General features: G+C 45.1%; 1 protein-coding gene and 1 long non-coding RNA gene across 2 annotated transcripts in view; one reads left to right on the top strand and one right to left on the bottom strand.

Annotated features, from left to right (window-relative positions):
- The window catches only part of SYN3 (synapsin III), a 234639-nt gene that overhangs the window by 56447 nt on the left and 152364 nt on the right, over positions 1–25828 (bottom strand). The gene's annotated exons all lie outside the window — the stretch shown is intronic.
- LOC136790847 (uncharacterized) lies at positions 1945–16129 on the top strand. The gene is made up of 3 exons (XR_010831610.1): positions 1945–2832; positions 14522–14566; positions 14784–16129. It is a non-coding gene; the product is annotated as an uncharacterized lncRNA (long non-coding RNA).

Below are 25828 nucleotides of genomic sequence, written 5' to 3'. Positions count from 1 at the left end.
ACACACATAGTCAAGCAAAGGAAGAGTTGTTGGTTTGCCCATAGTAAAGAATACCTGTGGCTGCTTCTTTGGGAAACTGGCAAGTCCAACTCTGAAAAAAAAGGCAATGAAGTGTAGCAGTCATTGGATTTCTTCATCCTTACGAAAATTTGGCCAAATTTGGTCAAGTTCCAAACTTCTGGAACTTGCAATTTGCACATGCTAAGTGCAGTCTTGCCAGAGATCTGCACTAAACCCATGAAAGCACCTGTCTGCACTGAGTGGGCTGCTGAAGTGCAGAAGCTCACCAAGATTCTTCCCCTCCATGTCAAGTCTCAGGTACCATAGGTACTGAACTGAAAAAAGGGAATCTGTGGGTGTGGAAACATGAACAAACAAATGTAGGGGAAATAAATTACCTTGTGTGAACTGATAGTCAGCAACTACGCCTGTATGTATATATACTTCAAGTACTTTCAAATACTTTCTGATTTCTTTTTCCAAGTTATACTGGACTGATACGTGACCTTTTGTCAAATCAGTATTATGATTATGTAGAGTAACTCTTACTTTATATAAATAGGGGGTGATTCAGGGCAATTTAACATTCAATAAAAGGCAGATAAACTACCTTACATTTACAGCATGCTAGGTCTTCATGCTGATAGATACCTGTTTATGGCCATGAAGAGCTGACGGGATGTGCTACTGTGTGGTGGCGTTTCTGCATGCCTGTCCTTTTCTCTGTGTGTTCCATACTGCCTGTGCTGGGTCAGCATCAGGGCTAAGGCACTGCGTGTGAAATCCATGGTCCAAATGCAGAAAAACCAAGAACCAGACCTGCTAAGGACTGGATTTGGACAGAGAGCAATGGAAAATTGGGTGATGACACTGGGATTGAAGACTGCTATGGGAGAGCAGAAATTAGATGTAGAGATCTGTGGGTGAGAATAAGGATGGGAGCCAAGAGCAGAATATATGGGGACCAGTGGGACAATACATCTATATCAGGGTACAAACAGAGAACTGGGACTAGCTGGAGAGAGAGACTGAAATAAAGGGTACACTGTGAATGAACCCATGGGGAGGGAGTCCAAGAGAGGAAATAAGCATGAAGGCAGACTACTGGCAGGGAGGGGAGGCAGCAAGGACAGCCAGTCAGGGATAAATGCCCCAGCCAGGGCACTGGTGGCAAACATGGGGTCTGCATGGGCAAGATGTTTAGAAGGAAGGAAAAACAGAAGGGTGGATCTTAAAGCCAGCTACCTGAGGAGAATGGGACTTGGCTAAGGAGCCAGGGTCGATACAGATGGCAGCAGGAAGATAAGGATGAACTGGAGGGAAGGAAAGCCTGTCTCCACTGTGACCTTTTCCCTTCAGAGGAAAGTTCTTTCCTCACAGAAAATATTTGTGAAGCCGTCTGTACGGCCACAGGTAACAAATGTAAACGTGTGCCTGCTCTTCATGCAGTGCAGGTCAAGGTGCCAGCCTTGGTGAGTCACACAAGTGCTAATGTATGGCTGCCAGAGGGAGTGTGTTAATTTTTTTTTTTTCAGTTTGCTTTGTGGTAAACCTAGGAATCGTCATGCTCATATATCATGTGAAAAGAACCTTATTAAGGTCAAAAAGTTAAGCACCCAAATGTTAGGAGATGCAACCTTCAGTTTCCTTCCTTGTACATAAGCATTATGAATCAGTCTTTAATTATATGACCATGGGTTATTTTTTCCACAGGTCTCCTTCAGAAGGGTCCATCAGGTGGACCTGCTCTGAGGCTAAATCCGGACTTAAGGAGGAGGTTGTTTGCAGGACCCCTGCTTCATTTCTTCCAAAAGTCAGAAAATGCATAAATTATGAGTCAGGGAGTAGCAGAAAAAGAAAGGGCACTTTGAGGATTAAGGCATTTGAAAGGCATCTTAGTGAATTGGATTCTGTCCCTAACTGTGCCTAAAAGTCCATACGAAATGCTGAGAAAATCACTTAAATCACACTTCTCTGTAGGAAGTAGGTTTTTGTCCCTCAAAAAAAAAAAAAAGTGCCTTTTTAGATTGAAACATTGGAAACTGATTTGCAATTTTTATATCTTGCTGCAATTAACCCCTGAAAAGGACATCTTGGTCTTGTGTTTACATATAAAAAAAGTAGAAATACTTAAAAATAGGAGATGGTGTGAAAAGAGCAACAATTGAAATTATTTAAGATCTGAAGAACATGTTTATCCAAAGAGGTGCTTACAAAACTTTTTGACAAGACACTTGAATACAGGTTTCATATACCTTCCTGAGGAGTAAATACCAGGTGTAAAAAGAATCTTTAATGCAGTGGAGAAAAGTAAAATAAGAATCTATGTCTGTGAGCTGAAGCTAGGCAGATTCAGACAAGAAATTTGGCATAAGCTTTAACAGTGAGAGTAATTAATCACCCCAGAAAAATCAACCCAAGCTAATCATCAGCTCTTTATCTCATGAGGTCTTTAAATTGAGACTAGCTGCTTTTTCCTGAACTACTTGCTTTATACTTTGGTTGATCCTGAATTATTGGACTAATTACGGGGTTAACTGAGTGAAATGTATATACAGGTCTGTAAAATCCAGGAAGTCAGACTGTGACCTAACAGCCCTTATCTTTACTAATCCAAGTGCCAGGCAGTCATGGTTGCAGCTGAAGTCAGTGGAAAACTTCTCTATGATTATATAAAATGTTAAATAGTGCTACACAGGCAGAAAAAATAGGGTCTAAGGTATCTCACTTAAAACATTCAAATATACTACATACTTTTGAACTTAATCTCTTACTTGTTCATTTTTTTGTCTAGAAAATGAGGCTGATAATCTCCCCTTATCTGGAAGAGATGTGAGTATGCACTGATTATTGTTTGTGAAATTTCTGTGATGAGAACCACTGAAATGCTCATGGGTAAAAGAATTCTCACTTCAGGGCAGCAGCTGAATAGCATGAGAATAGTGGACAAAAAATATGAGGAGATACCAGCTAATTCAGTAAAAATGGTATTAAATAAGGCAGAAATCTTGTGATAAAAAACAGCATGTGATCCAGCGATCAAGGACTGCCACATAGATACATAAGCATAAAGGAGGCAAATAAAGTTGTACAATCAGCCCCAATTTTGGCATTTCCAAAGCAATCTCGAGTTTTTAGCCCGACAATATCTCTCAGTTTATTAGCTGATGTGTCCTCCATTGGACACAGAAAAGAAAATGTAGCATAGCAAAATATATAACTGCAGCATGACATTAATTCACATGTATCTCCTTTGAACCTACGCTGAGGAGAAATCTGTCTAAATGACATAAAAACTAGCATCTTATTCTCAATCATTTGCAGGTCTAATGCTAGTCACAGGGAAAGACTGGAAAATGGTGAAGGAGAAAGCCAATGGGATTTCCATGTCTGGATTTAGAGAGGTAAAATTGTCCCAGTAGGGGTTAGGGAGGGAAGTAAGATTAGAGAAGTGGATTGTGTTGAAGGAGAGATGTCAGTTACCATGTGGGTAAGGAGTTAACACCTGGAAGACAGTATGTAAATACAAGATGATCCCAGACCAAATAGAGCTTCTCATTTTGTCAGGGCTCTGAGCCACTAATGGCACTAATGACCCTGATGATCCTCACCTAGAGCCCACACCCATGGGGCCCAGGAGCTCTATTTAAGCTCAGCCCTGGGCTTTGTCTCAGTACATGAGCTATTTTGGAGGAGTGGTGGTTTCCAGTATGGATATAGCCATGATCCTGCCTGGCTGTGGAACTGCTTGACCTGGACTTCAATCTATGGACTGCTCTCGGCTTATTTTTGTCCCTGTCTGGATCTGCCTGGTGATTGCTGGACCTGATCCTATCCCTGACCTACAGATTGACTTCCTGGTTTGACCGCAGGTTTTCCTCATCAAGACAATTCTGTCTTTTGATCTGAACTTTTGATTGGACCTGGGCACCATCTTAGGGTCTGTCCTGTTCACCTTTCTCTAGCCCTTTGAGACTGAGGCCTGGCTGGCAAGGCTTCCTCATGGCTCCTGGTTCACCGCCCTTTAAGGAGCAGCCCAGCTCTTGGTGCTCCCTGACAGACTTGTCCCGGAGTTTGGACGTCAGGTTCTCCAGAGGGAGAGGCTGCCTTGACACAAGCAGCTATAGAGCAGGAGAGGGAGAGCAGGAGACAAGCAACAAGAGCAGGAGACACAAGCAGCTATAGCAAGGGAGGGAGGGAGAACTCTCCAGCCAAGAATAACTGATTTATTTTTTTCAGCCAAAACAAAGGTTTGGTGACTGGTAACTCTGTGTGTATGTGTGACTCAGTGTGTGTACCCAGAACCACTCAGGGCATAAGATGACAGCTCGAGGAGCATGCCAGCAGCCTCTCAGTAATCTCTTTCCTGTTGCTTGCCAAGAGCTCTTGATGCTTCCCTAAACATGTGGTAAAAAAGAAGCCTCATGTATTTACATTCGAGGCGGGATGAGGGCCTACCACTGACCAGACTGCTGCGCTGTGTATTTCAGAGCCTGAGCCAAAACAATGCTGCTCTGACAGAGTCTAATTTCTGATGACTAATCGCTAGCTGGGCAAGGCTGTTCCCCGTCTTGGTCCTCTGCTGTATTTGTTTATCTTCTGATACTCTTCTGATATTTGAGGAATTGGACTTAAAATCAGTTGGGGAGCATAAATGGTCAGCCTAGGAATGAAAGGAGTAGGGTCTTACGTTCGATGCCAGCCTTGATAAGTGTTTTTCAAAAGCTGGTGCAAGCACAGAAGCTGCGAGTAAGCTTTGTGACAAGTGGTATATGTACTCTGCCAGTTTTCCAACAAATAACTGTCATGTAATGTAACTTATCTTTATTTGAGGTAGGTTTTCATTTGTGAGCTGAAGCTTAAAGGGTATAGCAAACCTGTCTCAGCATCTGCTGAGGAGAGGGGGCCTGACAGGGGTAGTGTCCCCTGCCACCACCAGGGAAGGGACTGAACAGGAGTAATTGGTCTTTAGTCTCGTCAGCTGATGTCTTAGGTTTTATCATGGGAGCACTTAAGATATTTTTTTAAGTCCTTATATAAAGAGGAGTGATACTATAGTTTTCAATTACAGGTGATAAGCCGGGCAAACCAGTACTACTTGAATGTACGAAAGAAGAGTGGAACACCCTCAACTTAGGCAATAGCTGTCACGAAAATCCAGTCTAGGAGGTGGATTGCAGTAGCTTTTTTTTTTTTATAAAAAAAAACACAAGTGTTTTCTGTGGACAGAATGGATTATATATGTGCCTCTAGGCTGTGTATGTTCTTGTTAAAGCATAGGTGTTACTGAAGAATAGAAGTGTCCATCAAAGTCAAGGCAGGTGTCCAGCTGCAGTAACCTGTAGGGATGGTTAATGGCTAGGAGTGACTTCATTTCTGAATATAACTGTGACAAGGGGGAGATGAGTACTTTCAAGGAATATTTACCTTACTAATGGCTTACAGAGATTTCAGAGAAAAAGTCCTCATCCGCTCTTAAGATGCAGAAGAACAGTCAACTGAGAAGCCCTTGCAGATTTTGGTAAAACTTGGAAAATTGCCAAGGCCGTGTTATTTCTAGATTTCTCCAGAGTTTGGAGTGTTCAGTCAAAGGCTCAGTGAGCCTTCCTCAACCTCTTGCAGTAAGTCTTGGGAAACTCACTGAGACTATCACCTCCCACCACTAATTTTGAAGAATTCCCTAAGGAATTATTCCTTTGTCCCTCAGGATTTGTGGGTTTTAACTACACAGAGCTACATGAAACGCAGACCCCTGAATTTGGTAGTAGTACTGCATTCAGAGTGAAATATAATGAACAGCCATAATTTGCTGGGCACAATGACCAGCATTATGACAAGTGCACACCACAGTATTGTTCTGGGTGTCGCAGGCAGAGCTAATGCATGTGCAGCTCTTTTCCATTCAGTCATTATTGTCTTCTGCAGAGGGCAAAGCTCCACTGGGTTCCTTGGTCCTGCTGTCCTTTTATACTGTTCAAGACCTTTCCAGCTCATTCTGTTTCCCAGAATAGAAACTGTCCCACTAACTCCAACCCACAGTTTAGCCCAGTTAAGAATGAAGGATGCCTAGCTTGCACAAAGATTATTTTCGATGTGGGAAAAAGCTGGTTCACCTGACTGGATTGCTGGACTTAGTGCACTTTGTCTTACTTTTCTTGGTTAGTGTGAAAACTTGTATGCCTTTTATCATGGTTTTCACCATTATTGCATTTCTGATAGGAATTCAGAAGCCTCTATTGTCAGTCTTTTTCTGTCAGGGTTTTAGTACCCTCTTCCATACATATCCACATTCTCTCATAAATTCCAGGCATGTGCACGAGTCTGGCATTATTTATGAATTAAATCCCCTTTGTATATTAATGTGTTTTTCTGGACAGTTTTTAACATGTTTGTAAGGTTGTAGAACTCTGCAGGTAGATTTTTTTTTTTAATTTTAATACTTTGGGATCCATGCACTTTCAGTCTTGGGTCCAAAGAGTCCAGTGAATAAAATGTCACCTGATTATACTTGATTTTATTTATTTCAACCTAGACCTACTTAGACAGTTCTTCTGAAATTAAGCAGCAAGACAGAGATAATTATGTCCATGTTTGGTTTTGTCTCTTGATGTTTTAATCAATCTCTAAAAATTTCAGGCTAGAAAGCAACCTAATCAGTGCTAGGCTCAATTTTAAAACTATTTCTTGTTAAAAGTTGGAGGTATCAGCCCTGGGAGACATTACTGATAAGCATTTGAATGTTGCAATTTAGAAAGAAAAAAAAATTAACATGTCAAACATAAAATTCCTCTTCCGCGTTTGGTGGTCTGAAAAAAAACAACTTTGTTGTTGTAAGGTGATATAAACACTGTGCCATCACTTAAATTGAGTTTATATGAAATGGGAGTAAAGATATCTGTGCTGGTACTGATTTCAGTGGTAACAGTAGCAGCAGGCATTTAGCAGAATTCATTATGAACAATTACTTTTGAATGTAGTCTCCATTTGCAAACCATTCACTTGTCCAGGCTGGTTTCTTCAAATGTATGTTTGTTAGCTGGCTGAAGTGAATACATACAGCCTGGGGGCTATTTTAGAGCTATTTGCAGCTCACAGCACAATTCATTACATCATGTGTGTTATATTCTCTACTTTCCTGGATGTCAGAAACTACAGAAATATTTCAGAACTAAAGCAGATCAGACAGACAAAAAGTCAAAGAAAGGGAAAACTTTACAGGCAAGGAACTGAGGATGAGAGCTGAAGTGGCCTGCCAATGCTTACAAAGGAAAATCTGCGCTAGGAATTGGACCCAGACATCCTGAGTGTCAGTCCAGCCTTAACCACAAGACTGTCCCTCTTCTGTTTCACAAATATTATTACAAATTAACTGGTGGTTCACTGAATCCTTGTGATTCATTAGTCATGAACAGTGGAGTAAAATCATCGCATTCTTTGTGAGGATGTAACACTTTGGGTTTGGGTTTTCCTTTGATACTGCTCGGCTCTCTTCAGCTAAGAGGTCATTGACTCAAACGTGGGCTGTGATCTGGCTGTTGCCAGAGTAGAGATAGTTGGCTGTCATTGTTCTGTGTATGTAGCTGGGATTCTCACAGGATAGTCTGTGATAAAGAAAATAGGCTGGTAAAAAGACAGCATAGCTTTAGCATTTTAGCTGTCAGAGTGAAGGAATGATTCTTCTGTTTCTGACACCTGAATAAGTGAACTTTGTTGCATGAGTATGGGACATAGGCATGGGTCTCTCAAGATGTTTTAGATGGCAAAATATTTGAAGCCAATTGGCCTTTTGCTTTGGGATCTTTGGGGCAGCAACTTTTCATTCTGTCTGGCTGGCTACCCCTGGAAATGTCTCTATAGATTGTCAGGACCAATAATAAAATGTAAAATGTGCCTCTGCTCATAAGGAATATATCTGAGCTTGCCAACAAAACTTGGCTTGTTAAGTGTAAGCTGCTAAAATCCCTCCTTACTGCCTGATGAGGCTGTCTCTGACCAAGACCAGTTAGAGACATGCTGACTGTGTGGCTGATCCCAATATTACTTCTGATGAGGACATATTCTAACCCTAAGTTCTACCTAAGCATGATCAATGGCCAACCTATAGCCAGAAAAAAACGGTGGGGATCATGGTGGTGAGCATGACGAAACCCAACTATAACGCTGCTCACCATAGTGTAGAGAAAAAATGGCTGTCACGCATGCAGTGATGCAAGTCTGTCTTAGGACATGCCTCTGCCTGGCCAGTGAATTTTGGTTAATATCCTTGTCAAAAATACTGACTGTAAAGAATCTGTAAAGAAACACAGAACAATAGAGGTCTTGGTTGAAGCAGCTGTATGCCATCTAGTCCAGCCACCTGCTCACCAAAGTACTATTGCCACAGGACCAGGTCAGCTCTAACTTTGAATACCTGTCTTGAATACCTCCAAAACTGAATATTCTGCGACCACTGTGTTCGTGTTGCACTACCCTCACAGGAAAACTTTTTATTAATGTCTAGTTTAATGTCCCAGGCTGCAATTTGCAGCCATTGTTTTGTGCTATATCATCTGATCATACTGAGGAGAATGTGGATCTGTTATGTTTGGATAATTACCCTTCAGGTAGTTGTAGGCTATTAGATGAGCCTTCCTTTCACCTGCTTACACAAGCCAAGATCCCTCAACATACCCTTGCTGATGTGTTCCAGACCTCTGACCATTGTGGTAGACTTCAGCTGGACATTCTCCAAGTTTCACATCCCTCCACAATGGAGAGGCTTCAGGCTGGACAGTATGTCAAATGCATACTCAGCCAGTGCCAGACAACAGGGAAAATAACTTCCACAAAGCTGTCAGCCATGCTCCTTCTACTGTAGCACAGTACACAGTTGCCTTACAGTGACAATGCCCTGCCAGCTCATTCAGGCTGGTACCCACTGTAACCTCCTGATCCTTTGCAGGGCTGTTGGTCTGTTGGTTCCCAGCCTGTAGGGATGGAGGGAGTTATTCCACCTCAGGTGCACAGCTTTGTATTTCTCTCTACTGGACTTCATGAGGTTTTTGTTGGCCCTGTCCGTACGTGTATGAGGCCCCTCTCAGCTGAAGATTATGTTATGCATATATATTTATATATATACAGCTGTTGTAAAGTTTGCATCTTCCACAGACAGGCTGAGGGTGTGCATCCATGTTATACAGGTTGTTCATGATGATTGAACTGCAGGGACCACAGGACCAACCTCTGGAGTACATAACTTATTACTGGCTGTGAGCAAAGCCAAGTCTTTGATCATCGTTACCCTTTCAGTCTGGTGGTCCAGCTGATTTTCAGCCAACCTAGAAGTCCTTTGTTTCAGCCTTGGCAGTGAAGAGTCCAGAAGGTAATAGAGCTTTACCATTACTAGTCATTTCTAAAGCAGCACTGGAGGAATTTTCTGGAATCCATTAATATTGATTCATCGGAAAGACTGCTGTGTGGCAGTATGGGGATGATAAAGGAAAGACCATGTTCAAACTAGCACTAAGTATTCATGGAGGACAAAGTGGCTTTCTTGTACTGGAAGCTCCAAAGCTGTTGTTTTTTCCGTCCCATTCTGCTTTTGTGCCTAGAGACCCGATCAAATTGTAGCAGGAAAAGGTCACTTTCACCTTGTGTTGTCCAAACCTGTTGACTCAAAAGATCCTCTTCTAGGAGAAATATTTGGCATTCCTTCATAACATTTAATTACAACAGCCTTCTCCCTGCCACCCCAGATGGATTGGAACAGTTTCAAAAGGTGAACAAATTATATCAATCTGTCTTTAATTTTGTTTTGGCTGCAAATCCTTCACGGTGCGAAAAGAGGGGGCCAAACCAAAAATGTTCCCTGTTCAAATGTGCATGACTCTGGATTCAGAGATTTTATATCCACGCTCTATGCCTGTAGTCCATGTCTGTCAGCAGGAGATCAGAGACAAAAACCACCCCACACGTCCAGGTCAGAGCTCTTATGAAGGGGTCTTTTATTCATTCATCTCTTCCTTACCCCTCCTCTTTAGGGTCCAATTTCTTTTTGGTTCCTGTTAGCTTAAGGGGAATTACACATACATATGGTAAGGAGAGAATGGATCCCTTCTTCCTCTGTAGACAGTAAGGAAAACTAGAGGAAGCATCAATTTGTAATACAAGATGACCAAGGAAATCCTCAGCAATTATTACATCACAGTTGTGTAATTATGAGTGTACAGTTTCCCCTGTACACCTGAGAAACTGCAGAGTTGAGCTACATCCCATCCTTGTGCCATACAACAGAACGGTGCCCAAAGTTAAGTTTGAACGGAGAAGTTTCTCTGGTTGCGAAGCCAGCTGGGTGACCTACTTGTACTGTAACTGGATACTGAGCATCCTTGTTCAAGCATAAAATTGGGATTATTGCTGATGTGCTGCCTTACTAGCTATTTCTCTCTGTCATCAGTGATAGGATTTAATCTCAAGTAATCTGAGGTAGAAATGAAACATGATGCAAAGCAACCTGAAGGGCTTTTTGCTTCAGGCAGACTTATTTAATTTCCCCTGTACAGCATAGTTTACTGAATACTAGATCAGAAACCTACTGGTACAGCACCAGCTCTTTTCAGGGATGGAAGAGAAGCCTTGCTCACAACATGCCAGTGCTGTGGTGCGTTAATACTGAAGGTGTTGCTGATCATGGGAAAGCATTTTCAGGGCCAGGTGTAAGAGTTGAGAACTGTCTTTTATACACACAATGTATGTTTACTACCTTCTGTTAATTAACCCTGGACTATACTTTTATCAAAGAAAAAAAAAAAAAGAAAGAAAAAGAAAATAAATGTGCTGCTCCAGTCCTAAATCCAGTCCTGCTTTACCTGTGGATTTCACTTTTAGCCTTCAGTGCTTGATTGCGCAGACCCCTGCAGAAGCACTTGGGCCGTGCTGCCCTGTTGGAGGCCATCTTGTGTGGCCTACGCAGGCCCTCACAAGAGATTAGTATGCAGCTCACAGCTCTCATGCCCACTAGTTTCTCTTGATGAAATACCAGAGTATTAACCCGCTGTGGTGCTTACATGCAGCAGCTCTCTGAAAGGATTATCCTGGGTCTGAATGACCTGGGCCCTTCCTTTTTTCTTCCATATCCCATTATTTGTCTTTATGACTTTCCTCCTCTGCACAGGCTGTTATCCCTGGGTGAGGTAGCAAGCGTTGCCACTGTCGGGCTCATGATATCTAAGGCTGGTTCCTCGGCCTCTATCTGCTTATCCAGCTGCATTGTGCTGGAAATATACTTCCATATACCCTCATAATGACTTCCTGTCAGGAAGGAAGCTGCCCTGCCCTTGCTGTCCTCCCCTTTCCACCAGGCCTCGCTTTTGTTCCTCTCTGACAGCCGATTCAAAGGCACGAAACAACCCCCCAGCAGAGAGGTGAAGGAGCTGGACCCCAGAGGCAGCTTGCCGTGCAGTCTGTAGCAGTCCAGGATCATCTCTTGGCCCCCCCATGAGCCCCTCCAAGGAGATGGGTGTGAACATGGGTTTGCCACTGAGTTCCTACCACCCACCTCCTGTGTTTGGGACTTCCTCTGGCCTCAGGGATGCAGGGAGGGAAATTTCCCTTCAGCTCAATAAACTACTGCAATAAAGTGACTTCAAGTCCTGCATCTTTTGGTTACTTATTCTCTTGGCATTTTAGGGGGAGCCAAAGAATCTGTTTTCCATTTGCTGTACTTTTGCCGGAGACTGTAATTGCTCTTTGAACCTACAGGAGCAGGAAACCCATTAAAGGCCCAAGAGGACAGGGATTCAGTGCCAGCCAGCACATTCCTCAGCTCCTTTCATCCTGCAAGAGGAGAGTGCTTCTGGCTTCTCCAGAAGGGATATTACTACATTTTGTTCAAATTTAAGCCTGATTTCAAGAGTAATTCTACCACTCACCTTATAGTAATCATTACTCCTAATATTATCGTTATTATCTTTATGGTTATTACTATCGCTAACACCAAAATATCTGTGGAGAAGAGGTTATTAGAGGAAACCTAAGTATCAAGCTTGTGTTTCGGTATCTTGCAGACTGTAAGAACAGATATGATAATGAGAAAATCCATGCTGTAAGTGGTGTGGAAAACTTGGTCAAGGCTTTTAAGGGAATGAGAATGCTGCTTATTGTGTAGGAAATAAGAGCTACCTGTTCCAGGTAGAAAAAGCATTAAAAATCTCCTGTGTGTGATGATTCCTTTTTGGTGATGTGGCTACCACCCAGTAGGAATTTGTCTGAGGAAAGGACCATTGGTTGTGCCTCCCAAAAATTGCAGTTTGTGCTCTACAAGAAGTGTCATGGCTCAGAACAGGTAGGATTGGTATGCTGCTGGATTAGCGTGGACATTTGTAATCTCTGCTAATGGCAGATAATCTTCCAGAATGTGGTTTGCTCTCACTTTGCCTCAATAATCCATGCCCCACCGTGACTTTCTGCTGTACGGGACCCTTAGTAGAGCTAGCTGGCCATGGCTGAGTCTGCCCCATGGAATCTGGAAATGAGGAAGCAGCACAGCACAAAGAAAAGTGTAAACCAGAGAGGGAATTTGTAGACAATCAAACCAAAGGTAGACTGGGATAGTACTGGGAATAGAAAGAGATACTCTGATCTGAAAAACTGAGATCAAGGAGCTTAGATCTGATGCGGTGAAAGAAAGGAAGCCAGAAAAGACAATTTTAAGGATGACCCAGATGGAGTATGAGTCTATTATTTCAGTGTACTTCACAATAGCTAATCTTTCTGTGCCAGGTTTTTGGCCCCTCTAACAGTTGTCTCTGTGCTGCTCCGGTCATGCAAATCTGCACTAAAGGTGAAATAATGAGCTGGTGAAGCTCAGTGGTTGAGCTAGTGATGGTAATACTTGAAGAGGAACCTTCCTTATGTATTTCTGCTTACAAGAGAAAAGGAACTTGCTAGGCAGTGTTAGGGAGCAAAGCCCATCATGCATGCTTGTGCATGTCCAACAAAGTTACTGATTTCCCTGTTTGCAGTGGTCATAGGATAGGAAGGACACTGAGCTGAACTTCACTGTCACCATCTCGCTCCCAATAGAAGAGACCACTTTGCATGGGGAAGATTTTTAGTGAGTAACCACCACCCAGTTCAACTCTGGAGTTAACAACAAGCTTCTGCGAGTGGGGAGCCTTTGCTGGCAATTGTTCCAAATTCTATCTCCAAATACTCTTGCATAAAGAGCAAGGAACAAACATTTTTTTTCCACTCCTTGGCATTGCCCAGATAGCTATCTCCTCCCTTACTCATTCTTCTTATGCTCCAGCTTACTTTAAATGAGAACACGTATCACACACAAAAAGCCTGCATAAAAACTTTGTAATGGCTATGGACTCGAGTGCTCAAAAAGTTAGGAAATCCGGGATTAAAGTTACCCAGGCAACGTTTGTGCAGATGGGTTATGATGCAGCCTTCATTTCCAAGTGCACAGACTGTTTCGTCAGGGCGCTCCCTGGCTCCATGGGCAGGAGGGAACCGCTCTGAAGCTGTGAAAGCATCAGAACAGTTCTCTGCATTAGCCCCTGCCTCGTGCATTAAGGAAAGCAGGTAGCACAGAAGGGTTATTTTTAATATAAATCGTTTTCCCAACCCTGTTTGCAGAACAGCCCTGCAAACAGCATGTGATGTGCTGCAGGGCAGGGGTGGGAAGGCGCAGGCTCTGGTGGCAGGGTGCAAGTCATTGGAGCGATGCTGCAGCTGGAGCCCCAAAAGGTTGAACCACAGCTGGCTTGCAAAGGGACCGAGAGCTCACAACTGCATCTGGGTTTTGTGCCTGGAATATAAAGTGCTGCAGCATGCTAGGAACTGTGAAAACCCAAGTCCTTGTTGTTCTGTATCAGGTACTCCAAATCTTTTGCCTCTACTGTTTTCAGTAGGCAGCCTCTTGTCTACAAGATACACAATATCCATGGCAGTGCTGTGAAAACAAATTTGCTGATGTTTCTGAAGCAGCTAGATATGGTATCTTGCTGAAAGCCTTGAACTCAAAGTGGGTTTTAGTAATTCTGCTCTCGGAGCATGGTTTAAATCCTGTGTATTAAAGATGATCTAGGTCTATCCGCTGAGCAGCAGGATAAAGCAAAGTATGAGATACTAATTTGCTAATTGAAGAAAGGAGGCAGGAATCCTGTAAGAGAAACGATCTACGTTGCAGGTCTCACAGAAGGGAAATTAAAACTTCAGTAGCAGCCTTTGTAAGGGCCCTTCCTGCAATTGTAGCAGTAGTTCAGCAGTTCTTGTGCTCACGCTATACGTTCACAGTCATCTTCTGTAGCCTACAAGTCCCTGCTGACCTGAAATTTTCTCTACAGATAACATTTTATTGTTTTAACTAATAGTCAGCCATAAACTCAATTAAACCAGAGCAAATCTTGTGTACAGATATCTTGTTTTGGAATAAGTTGTTTATTTGATTTGGCTGCCTTTAGTTTGTTTGTACAGGATTGAATTATGAAATATGAAAGTCTCAAACATCTCCCCTCAACTTTATATTCTACAGACCCTTCTGGATGAGCCTACTAGCACATCCCCGAGGAGACAGCAGGTACGTGTGGGAGCTGGAGTGTGTTTGAGATGGTGGCTAATGAGCCATCAGATTTTTTTCGGAAGCTAACTTCAGTAATGCTTCTGATGTAGCAGCCTTTTAGCACAGAAAATTTAAAAATATCTATTCTATTTTTATTGTAAGGTAAAAAGACTGTAATCAAAATGGTATTTTAAAACTTTTTAATTGTTTGGTTTTTTTTTTTGCCTTCTCTTAGGTTTCTCCTCCATGTTTACATCTTGGAAGGAAAGGAGCCAGATTCTTTCACCCCCTGAAAGGTTTAACACAGGTTAAAGCAGCAGCTTAGGATTTTTCTTCAGTAATAACCAGCAAAAAAAGCTAAATCCTTTTGCAGAACAACAAATTTAATCGGACAGGCAGCTTTGCACCAGCTTCCGCCAATCCACAGCCCACTGCAGAGGCACAGGCATCTACAGGGCCAAAGCCGGTCCCCAGGGAGGCTGGCAGTGCTCCAGCCCCAGCCTGCCCAGGAGATAAAGCTTCCAGCCTGTTGGGAACACGCAGCAAAGTGTGTGACTGTCCCATCGGTACTCAGCGTTGGGAAACTATTACAGGAATGCTTAGTTCAACAAGCCTCTACACACAAGCCTCTACACACAAGCCTCTGTTTTTTTCTCTTGAGATAAAATTTTGTGTTATGAATTCTCAGGGCTTCCCCTGTTTTGCTGGGCAAAGGAATCCTGGCTTAACCTTCCTTCAGCAAATGATGGAAGGCACCTGAAACAGAGGACACCTCCAAGCCTTGCCACCTGAGATACCTGCAACCACCTGGCAGTGCATCAGGGAAAAGCTTTATAAAGCAGGGACCAGTCACCCTGCTGCAGCTATCCGTGAAGAGAGCTGACAGCAGCTTACGCAGCCCCATCCGTGCTGACTTGGGGCTACCTGAGCGGGGTGCTACCGGCAGCGTAGCTGTGGCAGCTCCGAGCTCGGGCTGCAAAACCTGCCTGGTCCCTGGGGCAGCGTGCTGGCTAATAGCTTGCCCTGAACTCCGTGGCTACGGTTATCAGCACACGCATGAGATAGCTGAGAGCTAGTCAGAGCTTGCCTGCGTGACCCGCTGACTGGCCTCCGATTACAATGTCGCTATATGCTTAGCCCCTACGCCCCCTCCTGCGCTAGTTCTTTTGACAGACCACTAAATACACATAACACATTTTTGAAAGGAAGGAATAACCCCCCCCTTCTCCACTCAGAAGCTAAATGGAGAAAAGCTTTGTTCAAACACAAGTGCACGAAAGGCTTCAAAGTAATTTTCTTGAAAATGGCTGGGAATAATTTCTTTCTTTGCCTTAGAGCTTTTTCTTACTTTTTTTTTTTTATGTAAATACTTACAACAATGTCTAATTGTCAGAAAAAATGTAAGCTATTTCTTAGTGGGATTCTAGTCTGCCCATTTCTACATTCCAAACTTTTGTCTTTAAAGCCAAGGTCTTGACTAAATTATATAGCTCGACATTTAGCTAGGTACTACCTCTCCAGAACTAGCCTGTTGGGACTGAGAAGCATTCTTGTTAAAAGCCTAAAATAAAATAATCTCTTCCAAATGACTTATTCTTGGCTCTCACAACTAATTGTGTATATATGCCCTAAGTTATATTAATGTGGAAGTAATAGATCACAGGGAGCTTGTAGTGTTGTACAAGTTACTCACACAGTAAGCCTATAGCTATGACATCACTGCCCTTGTGCTGGGCTCCAGCGATGGCGTAGCCAAAAAAGAGTAACTGAGAACACACTGCATTGTTCCGCTCAGCTGCTGGGGCCATGTTGACTCTGTGAATCACGCTCAGCAGGCAGGGATGATACATCCTGTCATTAGTGTTACTAATGACCCGGTCTGCGGAGGGAATTTCGCCTGCCCTAAGAAAACAGAGAAGGGGCAGTAAAGCTTGGGAATGGGTCAGAAGCTCATTGGCATCTCTTAGCCTGAGTTCATTCACCTGCAGCACGGATACAACACTAGGATCTTAAATTGTTATAAACTGTATTGTCTTGGGGCTTATATAGGATATATAAGGATATTCTTTTGGTGAATTCTGATGAGATGCTGAGGCTGACCGCAAGACACAAAAATCTTGAATACCATTTTTCCTTTATCTCCTTTTTGACCTGCCAGCAAGGAGACCCGGAAGGGTTGAGTGCTAGAAAGGAAGGACTGCTCTGCTGGCCTCTGTTGGAGAGAAAAGGAGCTGAAAAAGCCTAGAGGCAGGTCTAATACCCACAAATTTAATTTTTACCTGTTATCACACATGGGAGGATTTGTGTAAGATACAAAAATAATGTTATCATAAAAATGAGGATAATATGAATTTTGGTGGTGGCCCCAAACTGTCAGCTGTTCTGAGCGTTTCTAGAGCAGGGGGAAGCAATGGTCTGCTGTAGTGGTGCTTCAGCAAGCAATGAGAGCGAGCTTTGCTAAGTACCTCTTAGGAAAGGGATCCTGGTGGATGCCTGTTATTTTATGTTCCTTTGTTCTTTTTCTCCAAAACAGTGCTGTTCTGCTAAGCTATTTATTATTTGGAAGCAAGAAAGTAGAGCTCTGTGAATACTCAGTTTAATTTTCTCAGGTAGGGAGCAGGAACACAAAATTATGTCTATTGGTGACCTTTAGAAATTGAACTCTGCCTTTGCTGCTGCCAGTCAAGCTCTGGCTGAAAAGGTACACTTTTTGCTTCCTTCATTTTTTCTCTTTCCCCTGTCTTATACACTTGAAGCAGGAGTGAGGAAACCGGCTTATTGTTTTGTTTGAGTTCTTTGCAGACTTGGTGAATCTCTAGGGAAAGTCTGCATGAGGAACCGTTGGGAGCTTGGTACCACGAAACTGGGGCTTCGATTTATATTTACATGAAAAAGATAGATAAAGGGACTGAAGATCTGACAGCCTAGCAATTTTTTACTGCTAAGCGGAGCCTGGGTTCTTGACTGCATCTCACCACGTGTGGGTTGCAGTATGTGAAGGTGCGTAGGAGCCAGATAGAAAATAACTCACATGAGTTCCAGCACAAGTCCAAGCACTGCAGCCTGGTCTTTGGTACAGGTCATATGTGCTCTGGTAAGACTGGGTAAATACCCAACATGTGAAGCACATCCCAGCACCGATGCACTGTACCTTGTCACCTGTGCTAGCTAGAGGAACGTTAGGTGGGCCCTGACAGTGCCATGTCTCTGGAGGACAGTGTCAAGTTGTTTTGAGTTACACCCGGGAAGACTGAGGAAAGAAGTGGCTGTGGTTATGTTCCCAATGTGAGCAGGGCCACAGGTACACTGTAATCATGCCACCAGCATTGCCCTGAGCCATCAGGAAGGCTTTTTACAGCCAGCCCATGGCCACCTGTGAAAAGGCGTCTGTTCTGATGGCCCCTCTCAAGACTGTGCTTTCAGAGCTGCATAAGCTGTCTAAAAATGTTTGTTACCTTTTCAGCCTTTGGAGTCTAAGACTGCTTTTAATTCTTGTCAAGGTGAGGACAGCCTGAAATGTGCTGTAACATCAGAGTGCTCTTAAGCCTGAGGGACTCCTTCAGCAGTAGTCAGGACCAGTGAAGCTCACCAGGTCCTGGCGGAGGAGGTGCAGCTACAGACCGGCCTGAGGCTGACGTACAGCCTGGCAGGACTCAAATGAAAAGACAGGATTACTTGGGGGGACAGATCCAGCCCCTCGCGATACCTGTCTGCTGGCACAGGGCTGAGAAGAGGCTGTTTCCAGCCTCAGAACAGGAGTCCCCTTGCAGCTAACTCTGTGTGAAGGACACCTTTATCTACTTTGCCACTGCCCCCCTTGGTATTTGCACCTGGACCCAGTGTCCTCTGCTCCCACAGATGCCGACTGCTGGAGGAGCTCAGTCCTGTCCACACAGAGCTCCCAGTCCGGGGCAGGAGGCCTCGCTGGTCTCAAAACTGCCAGCACTGCCCCACTCACATAATAACCAGCATGAGGGCAGCAGGGAAGGGACAAGATCGGTTTCAGAGCCTGGGCCAGCGACGTGACTCAGAGGGGGCCGCGGGGTGTTTGGAGCTGTGTCGGTGCCATGCCCCAGCCAAGGCCGACCAGCTTCCAGGGCGAGCAGACGGCCATCCCTGCCCTGGTGCTGCCCTGCCCGGCCTCGCCCTGGCTGAGGGCCGGCCGCAGCGCTGCCTCCGGCCCACTCCTTCGCTCTCATCTTATTCACAGGGACTTGAATCTATTCCCATGCTATTCCATTCGCAGGGACTTGATCTATTGCCACGCTCCTCTGTTCCTGCTGGGAGAAAGTCTCAAGGCCCCTTTTGCCTCACTTTTCTTGCTGGATCTCGTCAAATGAGATTATTAAGGTGTCTAGCCTACTGCGGCTTCGACTTTCCGAGTTCCCCCTTCAGAATGGCGTGTCCTGCTTCTTTCCCACAGAGGGGAAGGCCCCATGTGCGAGATGCTGCAGAGAGCTCCTGCCTCCACCCAAAATCTTGTTTTTCAGAGTGATGCACGCCCTGCTCTGCTGTTACTTAGTATAAAGTGAAGTCACTGCTTTCCTCCCCTTCAAGCTGCTCCACCCTCAATCAGGAGGTCTGCTTCTCCACCCTTTGGCAAAGCAGCTGTTTGGGGGTGGAGGTGAGTTTAGGGGTGGTGTTGACCACCCTCTCTCTTGGAGGGGAGAAAAAAGAAAAGTCTGGTCGTGTCAAAGGGCTGCCCTGGCTCTGGGAACAGGCCCGACAGCCTTCCCCCCTTCATGCCTGTGTGTACTTTACGCGAGCACAATCATGCGATCATTCGCATGGGTCTGGTCTGGCACACGAGGAAGAGCATGAGTGCAGTGGCTGTTCTTTATCTGCCTTTTTTTCTTGCCCTGGAGGGAAGACTTCTCTGAAACACCCACCCTGCTGCTTTGGCAGGTAGGAAGAGGAAAGAGAAGTTTGGGTGTTTAAGTGGTGTGATGTGGGGCTACGGGCTCTGCTCACGGTTTGCTCACAGTGGCAAGGAAGACAGCCTGTAGGAGCAGCCGCATCATTTTGCCTTCCCTCCATCAGCAGCGTGAGTGCAAGTAGCCCAGAAGCTGCCCAAACATTCGCCAGCATCTAATAGTCCCCTGGGGACCATCTGCCAAATGTGCCTGGAACACAATGCTTAGTAGCCACTCATCCTTCCCACCCTTGACATGCCCTTCCCTGAATGCTGGTGGCTATTTTGGCTGGCTGCTTGCTGGAGACTTTAATGCTTTGGAGACACCGCAGGCAGGGGAGGGAGGCCTGGTATGCGTTCTCCTTCCTTGGAGAGAAGAGTGTTGACAACTGGGGCCACAACATCACGGGGAAGGCTTTTGGGGAATGCCTTCACTCCAAGCGGTGGTAAGTCCCTGCAGAACCTCCCCATTTAAAAGGGGAAGTCTGCGAGTGTTGGCAAAAGAAAGCGTATCGTGCAAGGAAGCACAAATATTGTGCAGGAAACCTGTCAAAGTAGGGGAGCCAAACTTTTCAGCTGGCTCACACAGAGGGTGACAAGTGGTGGGCACCACTCCCATACACAGACAGACAGATGGGGGGGACAGAGCACAAAAACAGGAGGTCTGGCAAGCAAGGCAGCAGCTGGTCCTGTGGTCAGGGTGGCTGGCTGGCCTGGCTTTGAAGGATTGTGCCTTCACCTGCCTTGGAGCAAACAGGGTTTTCTTCCAGCTCTGCTGGCACTGAATGAGGAGCTCTCTGTGTATTTAGTTACCTTTCTGCCACCTCCTGCTTCAGCCGCTTCACACCAGTTCCTGGCTTCTCTTCCACTGCACTATGATAATTTATTCGCCAACCTCTGCTTTCCCCCCTTCTCACCATTTCCTGGCTGAAATAGCTGCTAGTTTTGCTGTGATAACTCAGCTGCTTTATGATTATTCACTCCAAAATAATTAACTCAAAAAGAAAGTGGTAAACAGAAGCTAGGAGTCCCACTAACTTTATTTGTTTATATGGAGGTAGGACCCCACTCAAATGCTAGCATCCCCTGTGTGCCAGGTGCTACACAAGAAAGAACAAAAGGTCTCTTTCCCAGAGGGAGACATATCTCAAAATCACATGAATGATTTTCATATTAGACGAGACAGACAGAGTGCACAGAAATAATGAGCTAATACTAGTTAATGCCAATGGTCTAGGACTTCAGCTCTGCCATTGTTACAGAGCTAGCATTCCTGGGTCAGAGAAACCATATTTTTGGGAAGGGTCAGTGGAAATGGTTTTGGGACTGTACCAAGGTCCTCCCATGATTCCAGTTTTCTTAGTCTTTAGCCTCAAAGGAATTTACAGCTGGCTCAGGCAGAGCTAGAAATCCCCACAGGAAGAATTTTGTTGATACTCAGACTTTGGAGGACAGTGAGCTTGTCTGTAAAGGGCAACACATATAGCTGGCCACATCCACGGCACCACACCCGTGGCTCCTCCAAAGTGGCTAGAGTTTCAAGGACTCACATGACTGGGTCCATCCGTCCAGGGATTATTAGGGAAACCTGTAGATTGTGCGTGGGAGGGAGGCTTCCCCTTCTTCATTCCTTTGGGTTGGACAGGATTTATCACTTTCTGAAAGTGAAACAAGCTGCCCACTTTGCTCTTAAAAATGGAGAGGATCTTCAGGCTTCTGCAGAGCTCCCAGGGAGTCTGTGGGAAGCCAGAGCCAACCTGAGATGCCCCCCGTGCCCCTACAAGTGCTCTGCTCACTGCTGGGCTTCTCCGAGCAGCCTGGCTGTGCTACACCTCTGCTACCAGTGATGCTTGCTACGATTGCCAGTGGCTGGGTCTCTGTAGAGTGGAAAATAGCTCCTTGTGCAGCCCAACCACACCTGGGAAAAACCTGCGGGGCATGGAGAAGAGCCGTGGGCAGCTAGCTCACTACGTCTGGTTTTCATGCAGACAGACTGCTGCTTCCTGCCAGCCAGAGCAGAGCGCTGCAGGCAGTCTTGTCCAAGAAGTCCTAGTCAGCCTCTTGTTTCCGGTCCGACGCAAAACCAGGGCAACCTGCCCAATTAATAACAGAAATCTGCCCTCTGTCAGCTCAAGGGCTAGTGCTCTCCAGTCCTTGAGGGCAGTAATAACTACTTTCTGCTACTAGTCAGCTTCCCAGGACCAAGGTCTTTTAAGGATTCCTCACCTGACTCAAAGCCTTCTTAAAACTATCAGCTGAAAATAAGGGTCCTTGAGCTGATTCCTAGGCCCTGGACTTCATTTTCTGACACAGGCAGCTTCTCTTCCAGATCCCTTAGGGGTCCACAGGCCCTTTTACTGTCCCCAGTCCCACACATACATCACTCTGAGCAAATACCTTGGGCCTGCAGAGAATCCTCTACAGATTTGTATGGGTAGAGGAGGGGAGATCAGGGGAGTGAATCCACAGGAGATTTAGGGGAAGGAACAGACCCACCTGTTGCTTCAAGTTTATGGGTAAATTTGGTTGAGATGAGAGGAATCATCCCAAACCTTTCACCTTCTTTCTGTGTCCTGTGGTGCCTCTGGACATCAGATTCATCACAGACTGTAGGGCAGATTTTACGGATGGGAGAACACTGGCAGCACATCAGCACAGGAGCGCAAAGCAGGTAAGACTCAGACTTCTGTGAACATCACGCCTACGCTATGAATACCGCACACAGCAAGCTCATTCACTCCTGGCATCACAGCTTTATTGCTGCTGTGTTCGTTTTGAACCCTCTCTAATGTGTACTCTGTGCCCTTTGGCAGGGACTCGCTCTGCCTGTTGCTTATGAGTACAGTGCTTGGGACAATGTGGTTTTGGTTTTCCTACCGAAGAGCAGTGCCAGTAAGTAATGAAAGCACGTCTGTCATAGTCTGCATAGGAAAGGCAGTGTCCATGGGATGATAACATCTTCGGTGGTTACCATAAAATTTTCAAGAATAAGTCATTCCTCTCATATGGTTCTTAAAAAAAAACACAGACTTGGTATGCTAAGAACTCGTAATATGAATATATCTCCCTTATTTGGAAAAAAACAAATCGTGCTTCCAGTTTCCTGATCCCACTTCATTTTTGATATTTGACCTGCAGATTAGAGGTTTTCACGTCATCTGTCAGCCCACAGAGAGTATCCCAAGGTTCAATGTGTGTGAGAGATAGGAAAGGGACACTAGGAACAGATCAGCCACAAACAGCTAAAATTAGCTGAGAACTGGAGTGCTGAGGTCTCTGAGGAACACCAGTGAAAGAAAGAAAACGGTTGTTTGCTACACTCCCACTTGCTCTGCTGCCTCTGAGGACTTCTGGCTCACATCGCTGCTATTTTAGAGGATTTCCCCCACCCCTTCCCCTCCACTCTCCGTTTTCCTCTTTTGTAACTCCAGTCCAGTGTGACATGGGATTCCTGCTCCAGCAGCAAGTTGCTGACTGCAAACAGGAAACGGGGCCTATTTGGAGCTCGGCCTCTCTGATAACACGGACATCACACCCACGTGCAGACAGGGATGCTTCTCACATATGGCAATGATCAGCAGCTCCCGCTTTTCTCTCCTTCCCTCTTCCCCAAAAGGGCTTACACAGCCCTAGAGGGGTCCCATCTCGAGCTCGAAGCAGTCTGTAGAAAGCACGGCTGCGTGAGGCCTCGGTTATCATAGAACATGATTTCTTGCACAATTCTTTGAGAGTCTCCGAGGCCAGTAAATTTGAGACTGTAAATCTCCACGTGACCAGCGCATATGGCCTTTGAATACGGTATGGAGTGAATTACAGAGAGAGAGCCTATCTTCTGCGGAATCTGATTAAAGGAGTCCTTTGAGAGTGATCCCTTCCACGCTGCCATAGGCATGGCTTTACAAGCTGCCCTCCCTCCTCCTTTTCACTAATGCCTGACAGAATATTTTATTTTTCGGCACTAGCTTCTCCCTCCTTCTCTGAAGACTTTTCTCCAAATATAACTGAATGGCTCTATCTGCCTTCAGACTATATTTTCAAAGAAAAAAAAAAGTTTAATCACATTGATACTAGTGGAAACACATTCGGGGAGTTGGAGGCATTGTCGAAGTTGAGGAGCTGGGTTCTGTCTCTGCAGGGAGGAGAAGGAAATGCTCTTGTGTTCACTGGGAATAAGATTTTGCTTCCTCCAGCCAACTCTCTGTGGTGCTATTTGCTTACAGCCATGCACAGCTAACGCTATACTACCCCCCTAGGCTAAGTCACTATTGACATTATATATGATGTTCATTGGTGAAGATTTATTCCGGATGGGGAAAGCAATTTCAAATGAAGTAAAAATTTCCCTTTCTAGCGTGCTCCCTCCTCCTCCGTGAGGCAGGTCTGTGCTCTTTGTGCTGATGCTGCTTTGGCAAAATAAATTCCTTGAAACAAAAGTGACTATGGATCCGCAGGAGGATTTTTTTTTTTTTCCAGCAGTAGATCATTTCATTTGAACAGTGGGAGAGAGACTTGCACTGCCTTTGGAAGGTATACCTTCCACTGCTATGCAGTGAGATACAGGAGACCAGATTAGTGTCTTCTGTTATACCCATACTAAGGACTTATCTGCACTGAACAGGTCTCCATCCCTCCTTCCCCTTTACACTCTCTGAGATGGCAAAGTGAACTTGAACTGAGAGCAAAGGAAGCAAGATTTTGGTTAAAGACTGCTTGGTTGAAATCTATAGAACATGAAGAGAGCTTAACTGAAAATACATAAAATGCTCGTCTACCTAATTTTCATACTGTGTGATGCTGAGAAAAGACTGATGGAGAACCAAATCTCTGTTGGTAGAAATTGTTGTTGCTCAGACTCTCTGTTAGTTGTTTTCTGTGGATTATCCCATGAGTAGATCCCTCTGTAGATCCCTTCTGTGCATTGCAGAACCTTTACACTAAGAGCACCTTCCTCCCAGTCCTCAGCTAGGTGTCTAGGGAGAGCTCTTCTTCCTCCCTGGCTGGTGTGGTGAGACCTTATTTTCTTCTTTCAGCTACTTTAAGCACTACTTAAAATCACTGCTGCGGATACTGGGAGATGGGAAGAATGTGGAGCAGTCCCTCAGCCACCAGTCTGCCACAGAAGAGACAGTCACTGGAGGGAAGAAGAGGAGGGGAGGAGAGGCCTGCTACCACCAAAGATGTTCAGAATCTCTCCGTCCTCTTAGCACTTCTGATGAACCACTGCACTGGAGCAGTCCAAACTCCCACAACAGGGCACTCGGTCTAACACAGCACCCCTGGCCAACTCCGAGCAAGATTTGGTGGCACTATTACTAAGAACAGAGCTACAGAGAGGTATTCTCCTGCTCTGGGCTCATGTTCAAGCTGTGGTACCTTCATAGCTTTGCTCCTGGTACATAATTCGTACATACAGTGCGGATTCATATCTGTACATTCAACACCTTCCCACTTCCTGCCAGCTCTGCATGGTTCTCATCGCTGCCTCTGATACGCGTTTGAAGTTCTTCTTTCTGGGCAGTCCCAGTGGGGTGCAGGCACATTCATCCATACTGCATGCCTCCCCTTAAGAACACTCACCCACCCCCCGTGTGCTACCCGTTGCTCTTGCTACAAACTGAGTTAAAATCAGGAGTTGAACTATGCCAGTATAGGACAGTTGGTTTTTTTTTTTCCAGCTTCTGCTAGTAAAGTGTGAGATCATAGTCGTAGCCCCATGCTCCCTGGTAAAGGTTCTTTCATTCAGTGTGAAGGAAAAACAGAGGAAGTTTGCTCTGTTCCTTTTTCTTTGGCGTCACCTCCAGTTGCGCTGCATCTGGTTACAGATTAACTCTTCCTGCACGATACCATTACCGCTCGCAATGGAAGGGAAACCAGGGCACTTTGCTGAATGGACAGAGAAAGGCACAACTGAAGGGGTAGCTCAGGCCCTTCAGATTAAAGGAAAAGGGAAGAGGGACTGTAAATTTTCCCCTCTATCTTCAGTGGAGAAAGAATACTACTTTCACACATCTGTGCTAAATCAAACACTGATCTGCTCACTGCTGACGTTAATCCATGAGGTGTGGAACTCACACTGCAGCCCTGAAAGGGTCCTTTGATGAATGCGTTCCTCGTCACTCAGGAAGAGCGAGACAATAAACAAATGACAGAACCCTCCTCGCTCCCGACTGCAGACCTACCATCTCCTCATCTTTTGTCTCCCACTGTAAGCCATGATTTATGGAGAAAAATTCCAGAAGGGTGAGGAAACAGAAGTGCAGCCTTTTGCTCCAGAGAAGATAGAGATCTGTCCTTGAGATCAGAAATCCTCCAGCTTCTAGCGCCTTGGGCCGTGAGCTTGTGTGGGAGGGCCCTGCTCTAACTGAGGC

This window comes from Anser cygnoides, chromosome 1 (assembly GCF_040182565.1).
Source record: "Anser cygnoides isolate HZ-2024a breed goose chromosome 1, Taihu_goose_T2T_genome, whole genome shotgun sequence".
Taxonomy (NCBI): Eukaryota; Metazoa; Chordata; class Aves; order Anseriformes; family Anatidae; genus Anser; species Anser cygnoides.
The sequence above is the reverse complement of the archived record's forward strand: the minus strand, read 5'-3'. Positions and strand labels throughout refer to the sequence as shown.